Raw genomic sequence first — 12869 nt, 5'->3', positions numbered from 1 at the left:
TCACTTGATGCTCGAGAGCATGCGGGTTGATTTGGAAATCGCGAGGGCACGACTAGCGGGTTCCGACGTGGGCTCAGATACCACGGGTGGCGGCAGCGGTGGCGGCGGCGGCGAGGACGACGACGAGGAGTAGAGAGTGGCGGGGCTCGTGTGTGGAAGCCCTTTTTTTTTTAAAAAAAAACATGTATTTTTTTTAAATCTTTTTACTTTTTTTGAATGAAATGAATTAATTTTCCCATATATGTGTCGTAAATTTAATTCCGTAATTTAATCGTAATTTTAATTCCATAAATGTAGTATTTTTTGAATTATTTTTTTGCGGCTGGCCTATGGCTGGCCTAAATCTGATGTGGCAGGTGTATTTTTAGTGCTGCTGATGTGGCAGAGAGAGAGAATGGCTAGCCTATTGCTGGCCTATTTAGCATTGGAGATGCTCTTAGAACAACTTATATGCCAACTTGTGTGCCACGTCAGCTAAAACTGAAATGGGAGAGAAGTCAAATATGAGGAGTATAAATATTGATTGAGGTCATCCTCTTCAATTGGTAGTAATGAAAAGTGTGTGTGCGTGGACACTTGGGCTAGGATCTGAGATCCGTAGCATTTATCTTAGTTATCTCACTTTGTTATCGTTAGCAACTGTTTCATTCGATTATCAATACAATTCTATCTGATTTGCGGTTTTATCTTCTATAATTGTGTTGATTGGAGTGCTCACTATTTTGTGTGCAATTGTGGTATCGATCTTGCTAGTCGAGCTCGTGTAATCGAGATGAATTGTTCCTTCAATCTCTATTCATGGTGAGTTTGCTTCTCTGATGGAGGTGGAGATTTATTGGGAATCCTCACCCCGTTGTTTATTTGTTGATTCCGACAAAAGGATGCAACACTCTTCAAAGAGAATTGTGCTCGGGTAGAAGAGAGAGAGAGAGGGAGAGGATAGGGCACACGAAGAGAGAGGGAGAGAAAATAGTGCATCATATTTTTTCCTTTTATTCGACCCGTTTACATATGACCCGAAAGAAGGATCTGCACCTTTTATTAATTTTAACCCGCTTTTTTCAAGGAATTGGATTAAGCTTTTGTTAATAAATGAAATTGAAATTGTAGAATTAGAATTCAATTCCAAATAAACATATTTTTGTGGTACCGAACAACGGATTTGGAATCAGAGGCACCAATTCCAATTCTGAGGCCTGAATTCCATGGTACCAAACGCACCCTAAGTAATTTTTTTAATAAAATTTATACATTATTTCTAACCCGCTATAAAAATGAGCCTTTTTTTGTTAAGGAGATAGGTCAAATAGGGAATATGCTTAGTTAACTAGGGATATGATTAGTTTTTAACTATCATAAATTGATAACTAATAACTATGTCGACAACATACATTACTATGTCAACAAAAAGATATTTGTATGTCAACTAAATGAGGTAGACATGTAAACATAAATGCCAACACAAACGTATGTATGTCAACTACATTTTGTTGACATACATGTTAACATCTACTCCCTCCGTTCCATAGTAATGGAGGCGTTTCTTTTCGGCACGGAGATTAAGAAAAATTGTGTTAGGTGAGTTAAGTAAAAAGAGAATAAAGTGGAAAATGAAAAAGGTAGAGAGATGAAGAGAGAAAAAAGTAAGAGACAGTAAAGTAGGTGTGGAAAAATGTGTTGACTTTTACTAAAAAGGGAAATGACTCAATTACTACGGAACGTACCAAAATGACAAAATGACTCTATTACTATGGAACGGATGGAGTATAACATAGGTTATTGACATAGTTGTCAGATATTTAAAATAGTTATCATCCAAACAGGACCTAGTTAATTACTACCAACTTTGCAAATTATTGTTTGAACGAAGTAATTTGGAACACTATTTGGATATCAAGTTTCCAACGAGGCAACAATGAGGGTGGTGGGATCCCCTAGAACCGCAGATATAACAAATTGCAAAGCTAAACCAGCCACCTCGCAACATTTCTCCGCTCTTCCTATGTTGTTCTTATTGTGATTGTGCGCAAGCTTGGGATCCTGCCCTCCAACTTTCTCGTGTACTTGCTCCCCTGCGCGCCCTAGTAGATATCTGACAGGACTAGAAGTGCAGTGCAGGTTTCTGTGCGGTGTGATATATGTCACTTGATCTAACAGGTCCAGAGGATTCGACTAGACTTCAGAGGCTAGAAGATCATGAAACTATCAGAAATGGGGTCGTTGGGTGCACTCTATTCCTTCAAAAACCTCAACCCACTATACTACAACTTAGCACAGGGAAGTAAAGGATCGATCCCACGAGGACGAAGGTGTTATGAAACTGCATTTGAGGATGTTTTGGGAAAAGGGGTTGGCTGCTGCCACGCAATTTTGTGGGTCGAGAACTTAAAACTACTGGGTCTGAGAGATATAAGAACTTTACTCTACCTGTTGGGTCTAAGAACTGAGAGCGTACGGAACATACATGACTTAGAGAAAGATATTTTAAAGTTCTAAGACAACTGGAGTAAACTTAACTAGACAGACTTTCCTAATTTGGACAGACAAGCATAAAGCGAAAAGTAAAGACAAATTCCTTAAACTACCAGGGTCCTGGAAAAGCATGCAGAAAAGTAAAATGACAAAGCAGATCGTACTGACAGGGTCTAGGGGACAATGCGAAAAAGTAAAGTACATACTGAAAAGTGCTTGACATAAAGCAGATCTGGTTCTAACTACCAACAACTTCATCTTCTTCGGGAATCAAACGAGAATAACAGATAAAACAGAGTATTAAACACCATGAAAATAGAGCAAACTTCAGATCTAAACTTAAAACGAGAAATTAAAGCCTAAACTAACAGATCTACGCTACTGGACCTAAAGGATGCAGAAACAGAGAGTGAACAACCATAATCATGCACAACGTAAATAGCAAACACCAAATACGCGAAACTCCAACTCAGATACACCACGATTCAACAATTCCAGACATCTCCATATGCACATCCCCAACCTCCAACAACAAACCAACAGATCTCAGCTCCAAACATCTAACAATAAACAAAGAACGAAAGTAAAAGTAAGAAATAAGGGTCAACTCAGCGATATCCAACAAAAGCCAACATAAACTTCCATAATAACTAGAAATAGGTCTGAATCCAGTAGATCAAAGTAAGAACTAGAGTTATGAAACTTAAAAACCAACAAGTTCTAAACGAAAGCAAGTAAAGATTGTTTCTTCGCCTTCACAAGGCGGTGTTACACAGCAAAATAACGATAACGATGAGAACCACGGTGGCCAAAATCCTCCATGTCCAAGTGCGCAGCAGACGAAATGAGAAATTTGAAGTATGGAACTAAAGCATGGAACGAAAGCTAGAGCTAAGAAAGTGTGTAAGTGGTTGTCTTGTTCTTCAAGGTTGAGCTCTTTATATATGTGAGGCTCTGATCCCTAGGGTATCCCTCTGGTGATTTGACGCTCTTGCCCTTGAGTAAGACTCTTTAAAATAATCTGCTCTCGCTCCATTCTGCTCCTGTCGCCAACTTTTGATTCTCCCAGGTCCGAACGACGACTTCTGATTTTTGCTTCAATTTCATCTCTTTTGCATCTGCCAGGTCAGGTAACAACAACTCCTAGGCCCAGCAGATTTACTACGCACCTGAACTCATAAACGCACATTAGCGCCCCAAATGCACAGAATTTTAACCCTAAACCAATGCATGAAACGAGCCTTATCAATTATCATTTCCTTCACGCACGCCACATGCAGGTTATACTTCTTGCATGATGATCGGCAGCTCCAGCTCCTCCCCTTCCTCCCGTACCTATATTTCAAACACTTACTCATCTGGTGTCGCAAGATAGTTGAGTTATTTCAGTTTTTGACAAATAATTTTATTTTTTATTTTCTGTCCATTTTAATTTTTAAACGTCAATTTCTTAAATTATGTGCTTAAAAAACCTAAACTAACTACTTTCAAGTCCAATAGATTGCGTGTAACGCTTTTTAAATAATAAATCTCCAAAAATATTACTTCCTCCGTCCGCAAGCGATTTATAGTCCCATTTCACCATTTTGAGTTGACGTTGATTAAAAGTCTCATTTAACATCATTCCGTTTTAGGTAAGTTGACCAACCATTCAACTAAATCATTACACTTACATTCTATTATAAAACCAATATACTCTCTCCGTCCCAAGGTAGTTGTGTTGTATTGATATGGTCGGAGTTTGCACTGTTTTAAGACTATTATTTGGTCCATTTTGACTGTCAAAGTGCATTACATGTCCATTAAATACATTTTTTTTTATCTATTTTGGTATTTTGATGTGTTTTCTGAGAAATGTGCAAAATAAAGCCTAAAAAGATAGCAAAAAGTCGAAGATGGAAATCTGGAGTATTAGAGCCATCCAGCGGTCGGCTGTAACACAGCCAGTGACCGCTGGCCGCTAACGACCGCTGAACAGGTAGAGTTCCGCTTCGAAAAAGTTGAGCTGAAAAGAGGAACACGCCCAACGACTATTCCGAGAGATGCTGTAGTTACGGGATTATTACCAGCGACCGCTGAAACAAGTGTTGCGACCGTTGATCAAGAGACAGAAGCTACGGAACAATTTCCAGCGACCTCTGAACAAAGTGCAGCGGCCCGCTGGGAAAACGTGGCGTACAGAAATGACCTACTTTCTCTCCAAGATTTACCATACTGTGTTTGAATATTTTTCATATTAAGAAGCATGAAATTAAAGGCTATAAATACCCCCTCAAGCTTCATCTATAGGATCTCTTTGCTGCATAATTTTCAGAGATAATATTTGAGTGTCCTTACACTGTTAATCAAGATCAAAGGCATTTGAAGAAGGATTCAAGAGAAGATCAAGGCTACAAGATTCAACGTTTGGTTTCTATCATTATAGTTCTTATGTTTTCTTTGTTTTCTTTATTCAATCATGAGTAACTAAATTCATAAAATTCTAGGGGTGTGTTAGTAACGACTTTGGTTATACAATTCCTATTTATTTAATGTCCGATGGCTTACTTTTAGTAAGACCCTGTCATCCCAATGGCTCAACAAGTCGGTCTGTGAGAAGGAGCTTATGGCTTTGGTACTTGCAATTCATCATTGGCGACCCTACCTCCTTGGGCGACATTTTGTAGTTCACATGGATCAGAGCCTTCAGCAGCTCCTTGCCCACCCATTATCCATCTCGACTCAGCAAAACTGGGCGGCTAAGTTATTGGGATATGACTTCACCATTCTCTATATGGAGGGCAGGCTCAACCGTGCGGCTGATGCATTGCCGCGTCATGACGAAGCTCCGCTCGAGCTGTCTGCGATCTTGCGTCCGACATGGCCCAACTGGAAGTCCCTGAACTCAGCTGTTGCGGCCCGACCCCTCCCTGTCAAAAATTCGCGTAGCACTTCTGCAAGGTAATAACACAATCCCTCACTACGATCTGGCCCATGGTACTCTCTTACAAAGGTCGGCTGGCGATTCCCCAACATTCTCCATGGATTCTCCAACTGGGGCCACGCCGGAGCTTATCGGACATATCATCATCTCGCTGCCAATATCTATTGGCCGGTTATGATGAAGCACGTTACGAATTTTGTCGCTGCCTGTGCACTTGTCAGCAGCACAAAACAGACACTTTGTCGCCTGCCGGTCTCCTCAGCCCACTATCGATTCCGGAGAGGATTTGGGAGGATATTAGTGTGGACTTCATTTCCGACCTTTCGAAAGGCAGGGGGTTTGGACTGAATCTTTGCTGTCCAACAACGTCGTTCAATGCTGCGAGCTGGGGATTTAGTGGACCAAGTTTTGATTAAATGGGAAGGGATGGCCGACTAGGAGGCTACATGCCAACGGCGGAGCCACATGCCCCAAATATTTTGGTCTTAGTCTATTATTGAAGTAAAATTTCTCAAAATCTCTTGTGGTCAGGTGGTTTTGCAGTCGGTATTCCTATTTATTGGCTAGTTTCGAGTCCTCCTGGTGCATATTTTACTTCTAATTGTTGTGTTTGTCCTTTTACTATCAGGGAGTTCAATTATTTTAATTTATTTTGTCTCAATGATCTTATTGATTATACTTATATCTCTATATAGTTTTTTAATGCATTTTACTTTAATTTGAATTATATTCTTAATGTGCTATAAAAATTTGGAAATTCAATCAGCCTAGAATATTTATAAATGATTTTCAATTATTTTAATTTATTTTGTCTCATATATAATATACTTTCTTCATCCCTGAACCTTTGTCACATTTCATTTTCTGCACTTATTTTGAAAAAATTGATAATAAATAGTTAAGAGAGAAAGTAAAGTAAGAGAGAATAGTATAGAGAAAACTCTTATCTACATTATTTACTCTCTTACTTTATTCTCTCTACATTATTATTCATTATTATTTTTCCATACGAGTGCAGAAAATGAAATATGATAAATTTTCAGGGACGGAAGGAGTAATTATTTGTCGTATAATTCGTACCCCATAATAAAAGTTCTGGATCCGCCTCTGATGGTTGGATGTAGCTGATATGCGAGGTCTGTTTTTTAGCCTTGAGGACAAGGCTGTTTCGACTGGCTAGGCAGTTGATACAGGTGGGATTTGGAAGGTTTACAAGCGTGGAAATAGGGAGATAGTTTGGCCCTCAAATCGTGGTTGAAGAGGTCAAGAAGAGGGAAGACTGAAGAAGGGAAGAATCGGCATTTTTAGTTAGAGGCAGTTCCTATTTTATTGCTATTTGTTATTGCAGTTCCTATTTACTTTGGTTTAGTATCTATAAATAATGAGGACCCGGAGTGATGAAAATCATCTTGGGAAATCACTAGTCTTGGTTCTTGTTTACTCGTTAATTTTGAGATATTGAATTCATATTTCTATTTCTACTCTCTGTACTTAAATTAGAGCTTGCCTTAGCACATCTCGTGCTAATTTATTGTTTCGACAACCTTTACTCTAACAGTTCACAAATCTCAGCGATTATTAAAATCAATCCCACATAGGTCAATCTTATTGTAGAACACAATAAGATTGATAAAACTCAATCTTATTGTAGAACACATAACCGTATTACGAAGGTCATTTTTAGAAAATATGGAGGCCATTCTTAGTCTGTTTTTAGGACATCATAGTAAGTAGGACCTAAAATGATATAACAATGACATCGGTATTTTTCAAAACCGAATTTGATAAAATGACCTAAAACACACAAACAATGTTCCAAAATGAACTAAAGCAAACTAACAATAATGGCGAATTCGACAGTTTGGCCCTAGAAATTTGTTCGACAATCCCATATCATCCAAAAGGACATCTTGGTCAAACATATTTCATTGCATCTACAAATCACCACTTACAAGCATAAAATGCAATCTTCATATTCTAAAGTTGATTCGTATTTAAAATGATGAAGCTAAAAAAACGATTACTCCATCTTTAATCATTTTCATTTTTAGTAAAAACAACATATTTATTATGTTCGGTACTTTATTCTCGTTTCAAAGTAATTTTTTTTTTTCTTTCTACTTCATTCTCTACCATTAACTTTCCAAACAACATGTTATTCTATTACATGCTCAAAAGAAATTTTCACTTATGATAGGACGGAAAAAGTGTATAACTATCAGACTAAATCTTGGCCCAATTAACGACGAAACACCTACCTATTTAACCAATGATTTTATTATATTCTCCAAATTAATCATCAATAACTAAAACACTTGATAATTTGTGACATCTATGAAATACTATTCCAAATCAGACACAAACAATAAAATCATAAAACTAACATTGCGGCAAAACAAGCAACCCATTGGAGAAGTGAAGTCCCAATTCCAAGGTCGATCGTACTTCCAACATCCTTGAGATCAAAGCTAAGCAACTCAGTTGCTACTCAAGAAGAGAAGATTGCGGAGAATAATTGTCAAGAAGAGAAGATTGCAGAGAATAATCTAAGCCGAGAAAGTATCACAATTAGCATATAATTGATATGTAATTAATTCAATTTGGAATAGATTTATTCTCTGTCTTGTTTACACATATTCATTCCCTATAAAAGGATGTAAAGTTTGTGTATAGAGTACAACATAAATAAAGATGATTTCTTCTTCCTCAATTCTCTTCGTTAACACCCTCTTTTAGACATGTTACCAGAGCAGGCGAGATCTGCCATGGGGACTCAGAAACAGATTCATGCAAACCAACCAGAAACATGTCAGACTTCGAACCAAAAACTCCAAAAATATCCTCAACCGAGGATAGCCAAAAAGGCTTCCCACCCGAATTTGCTGCACAACTTGCGGCATTCATGAAACAAAACTTCGATATGGCACAAGAAAAAAGCCGGTAACACCACCGGTAACAACCCAACCTACTCAGCCCGACCACCCCGGGAATTTCGGGTAAATCTCCGTGAAAGCAAAACTGGATGGAGACAACTATCCTCTGTGGATAACCCTCATGAAGCGAGCAATCGGGGGAAAAGGTTTGGCATCTCACATGGTTGGAGTTTCAAACCCCCCGATCGAGGATCCCGGCTACGCAAAATGGCAACAACGGGATGATACGGTGTTCAATTGGATCATCAACAACCTCGAGACAAGCCTGGTGAACGAGGTATCCCGGTATGAAACGGCAAGAGATCTATGGGATGGACTCGCTGTCACATACGGGAGCGATTCTGACCCTGTCCAAATTCGGGATCAGCACCAACAAGCATACGACATGGGACATGGAACCATGACATTAGAAGAGTTAAGTTTCAGGACTTATGGATCATGATTAACACCCGAGACCCAAACCCGATGAGGTACCCATTAGAGATCGAGAATTACAACTAGAGAGAACAAAGGTTTCGAGTGTAGCAAGAAGGAAATCATCAACAAAGACCATCTCCCAACAGTGAAGCAAGCTTATGGAATTATTGGAAGAGAATCCATTAATTCGAGAGTTCTCAAACCCGAATCGAAGGAGCCACCAACGGGCGGCATCGACGCTGGACTAGCCGCCATAAGCCGACCACCACCACCACTTGGCTATTCCTCAAACGCAGAAAATCGTGGCCGAATAGGGGAAGAAGACAAGAGTAATCTTACCTGCACTCACTGCGGAGGAAAGAAACACACCAAAGAGAGATGTTTCCTCCTAATCGGATATCCCGAATGGTGGGATGAGATGAAGAAAACAAGGGCAGCGAGGGCGGCTAGTCGTAACCAGAATCGGGGCGGCGGCGGAAGAGCAGTGGTGGCGGTGGCAGGAGGCTGGACCACCGATGAACGTGCTACCAGCACCGGATTTCCTCCGAACGGCAGCGGAGTTCTGGCGGGCAGCACCGTACCATCGATCTCAGCTCCACCGGTGACGACCACCGGAGAAATTGGACGAGGATTAGTGACGACCACCCTATATGTCCACTTTATGTGAAAATGCACCCCATTTTATCCCAAAATATTATTTCTGACCCCCTATGTCCTTTATGTGTCAATCTATACGCCAAAAGTTTGTGAATCTGCAAAAAGTACCCCCTAGAAAATTAAAAGCATGTTTAGAGACCCCGAATGTTATAATTTTTGACACTGAGCCCAATGTTGAGTGTAGAAATGCCTTCCAAGCGTTAGCCGACTTACCAACCATTCCCGAAAATCAAGAAAAAACTGACCACTGGATTTTTGACTCTGGAGCCACCGATACCATGTCCTACGATATCTCTGATTTTGCCAAAAATTTTCCCACACAAAAGCTTTATATACAAACTGCAAGTGGAGATTTAGCACATGTTTAGGGAGCTGGCCCAATTACTATTTCGCCACAATTGAAGATGTCAAATTGTTTATATGTTCCTTCGTTGTCTCACAAATTGATATCTGTTAGTCAAGTAACGAGAGAACTTAACTGCAACTTACTACTGCAGGCTCAGTTCTGCATTTTACAGGATACGAAGACGGGGGCGATAATTGGGCGTGACACTGAACATAGAGGACTATAGTAGACAGGATGGCTCAACCTGGTGCTGCGATGCTGGCTTATGGACTGATTGACAAGCAAACCTGGCTCTGACATCGTCGGTCAGGGCACCCATCTCTGGGATATTTATGCCTACTTTTCCCTAAAATTTCTATATCAGACCATTTAAATTGTGAAACCTGTTTTTTGTCCAAAAGCCATCGACACTCTTTTAAGTTGAACAATACTCGTGTGGGTAACCCCTTTACTTTGATACACTTTGATATTTGGGGTCCTGCACCCGTTACTGGTGGGAATGGATTGAGATACTTCTTATTATTTGTGGATAATTGAACTAGAATGTCTTGGGTCTATTTCTTGAAGTCTAAGTCTGAAGTCTTTTAGAAATTCGTGATTTTTTACAACTTGTTCAAACACAATATAAGCAACATTTCCAAATTCTTAGATCACACAATGGGGGCGAGTACATTAACACAAAAATGCAAAACTTTTTTTTCTGATCGACCTTGTTCATCAAACCACCTATGCTTATACACCCGAACAAAATGGGGTGGCAGAACGGAAAAATAGGACTCTCCTCAAAATGACTAGGGCCATCCTCATTGAATCCAAAACACCAAAATCTTTCTAGCCTGAAGTAATAGCCACCTCAGTCTACCTACAAAATCGGCTCCCCACCTACATCCTAAATTTCAAGACTCCTCTTGATATCATATCCACCTTCACAGAAATACCATCCTTCCTATCCCTAGAACCAAAAATATTTGGATGCAAAGTCTTCATCCACATTCCAAAATTTGCATTCGTCGGATAGAGTCAATCAAAAAGGCTACAAGTGCTATAATCCAAAGACCCGCCACCTGTACACTACCATGAACTGTGACACTGTTGAAACAGAATATTTTTACCACCAACTTGGGAGTCAGGGGGAGACAGAAACTAGAGACTCTTCAAGTTGCCTTTATCCCGCTGATTCTCCACATCCACCTCCTCTCTTCCTTGTTCCTCTAACCGATCCGGTGTCAAGTCAGGTGCCCGATAGCGGCACCACCGAGCCATCTACAACGTCTCATAATCAACACCCCATTATATCTTCCTCGTCTTCTAGTCCTGAGGTAAGTTCTAGTAATATTTCTCAAGTTAATGAGACTAACAATGTGAGACAGGAGGATGATGGAACTAGAAGTGAGGGGGAGACCAATGGAAGGGATGAAGATGAGGATCAAGGGGTGGATCCAGACACGGGATTATACAAGTTGCCCTACAGATGTACTAGGGGAATCCCACCTAAATGGTACTCTCCAGATTGGCAGGGACGCAAGCCAAGGTATTCTGCAACCTATACTGTAGTTGGACAGCTGACTGAGATGGCTAGAGCTTTTGAGGCAACTCTATATGAAGATGAAGAGATACCACGTTCTATCGAGGAAGCCATGAGATACAAACACTGGAGAGCAATGGAGAAGGAAATGGAAGCCTTGATCAAAAATAAAACATGGGGGAAACATATCCTGCCTAAAGGGAAGAAGCCAGTATGATGTCGATGGGTGTTCATAATCAAGCGTTGAGCAGATGGATCAATCGAAAGATACAAAGCCAAATTGGTAGCAAATGGATACACTCAGACTTATGGGATAGACTATGATGAGACCTTCTTCCCAGTCTCCAAGATGAGCACTGTGAGGAATGAAGAAGTATACATGGAAGCTCCTCCTGTCGACTCTAGAGAGTTCAAAAATGGAGAAGTTTGCAAATTGAACAAAACTCTCTACGGACTCAAGCAATCCCCTAGATTATGGTTTGGAAGGTTCTGTCAAGCTATGACTTCCGCTGGATTTAAACAAAGCAACTCTGTCCACATATTGTTCTTGAAGAAAAGGGGCGACAAGATCATCTTCTTAATCATCTATGTTGATGATATGATCATCACTGGAGTCGACAAGGAAGAAATCGAGAACTTAAAGAGAAGCTTGTTTCAAGAATTTGAGATGAAAGATCTAGGAGCAATGAAATACTTTCTAGGAACAGAGATTCTAAAGGTCGAAGTATGGCATATTCCTTCGACAGAGAAAGTATGTCCTAGATCTATTGGCAGAGACTGGTCTACTTGAGTGTAAACCGCCAGAAACTCCAATCATACTGAACCATGGATTGAAGATTGACGAGGGAGACAAGTTAACTGATCAGGGAAAATACCAACATCTGGTTAGGAAATTGATCTACCTTGTACATACTAGGCCAGACATAGCCTATGCTGTTGGTGTGGTAAGCCAGTTCATGCACCAACCCCAAGAAAGTCACATGGATGCAACATTGAGGATCGTGCGCTATTTAAAGAGAACGACATGATATGGGATACTCCTTGAGAAAAAGGAACATTTGGAGATTGATGGGTACACAGATGCAGATTGAGCGAGCAATCCAAATGATAGGAGATCTACAGCAGGGTACTTTACTTTTCTCAGAGGAAACTTAGTGACGTGTAGAAGTAAAAAACAGAAGGTGGTAGCTTTATCGAGTGCTGAGGCTGAATTTCGTGGAGTAAAGAGTGGCATAACGGAAATCTTAGGGCTACGGAGGTTACTTTCATAAATGAGTTTTTGACAACCGACTTTACTGTGACAACAAGGCAGCAATCAGTATCTCCGTAAATCTAGTTCAACATGATCGAACCAAACATGTGTTAGACTTTGTATACTAGAAATCACGTTTCGAGTGATTGAATACTGTAAAACTCTTATTTTATTTTCCAATGAATAAAACAGATTATTTTTGTCATAATGTTGTTATGTTTTACATTTAATGGATGTTAATGCATGTTTAAATGTATAAGTTAACTTAACAAAGTATAAGTCTTTGTTTTAGTAGACCGGTTGTGGGCGTCGTCCACTTTAAGGTAACACGGTCAGTTCTAAAC

Source organism: Salvia hispanica, chromosome 6 (genome assembly GCF_023119035.1).
Source record: "Salvia hispanica cultivar TCC Black 2014 chromosome 6, UniMelb_Shisp_WGS_1.0, whole genome shotgun sequence".
NCBI lineage: Eukaryota > Viridiplantae > Streptophyta > Magnoliopsida > Lamiales > Lamiaceae > Salvia > Salvia hispanica.
The sequence above is the reverse complement of the archived record's forward strand: the minus strand, read 5'-3'. Positions refer to the sequence as shown.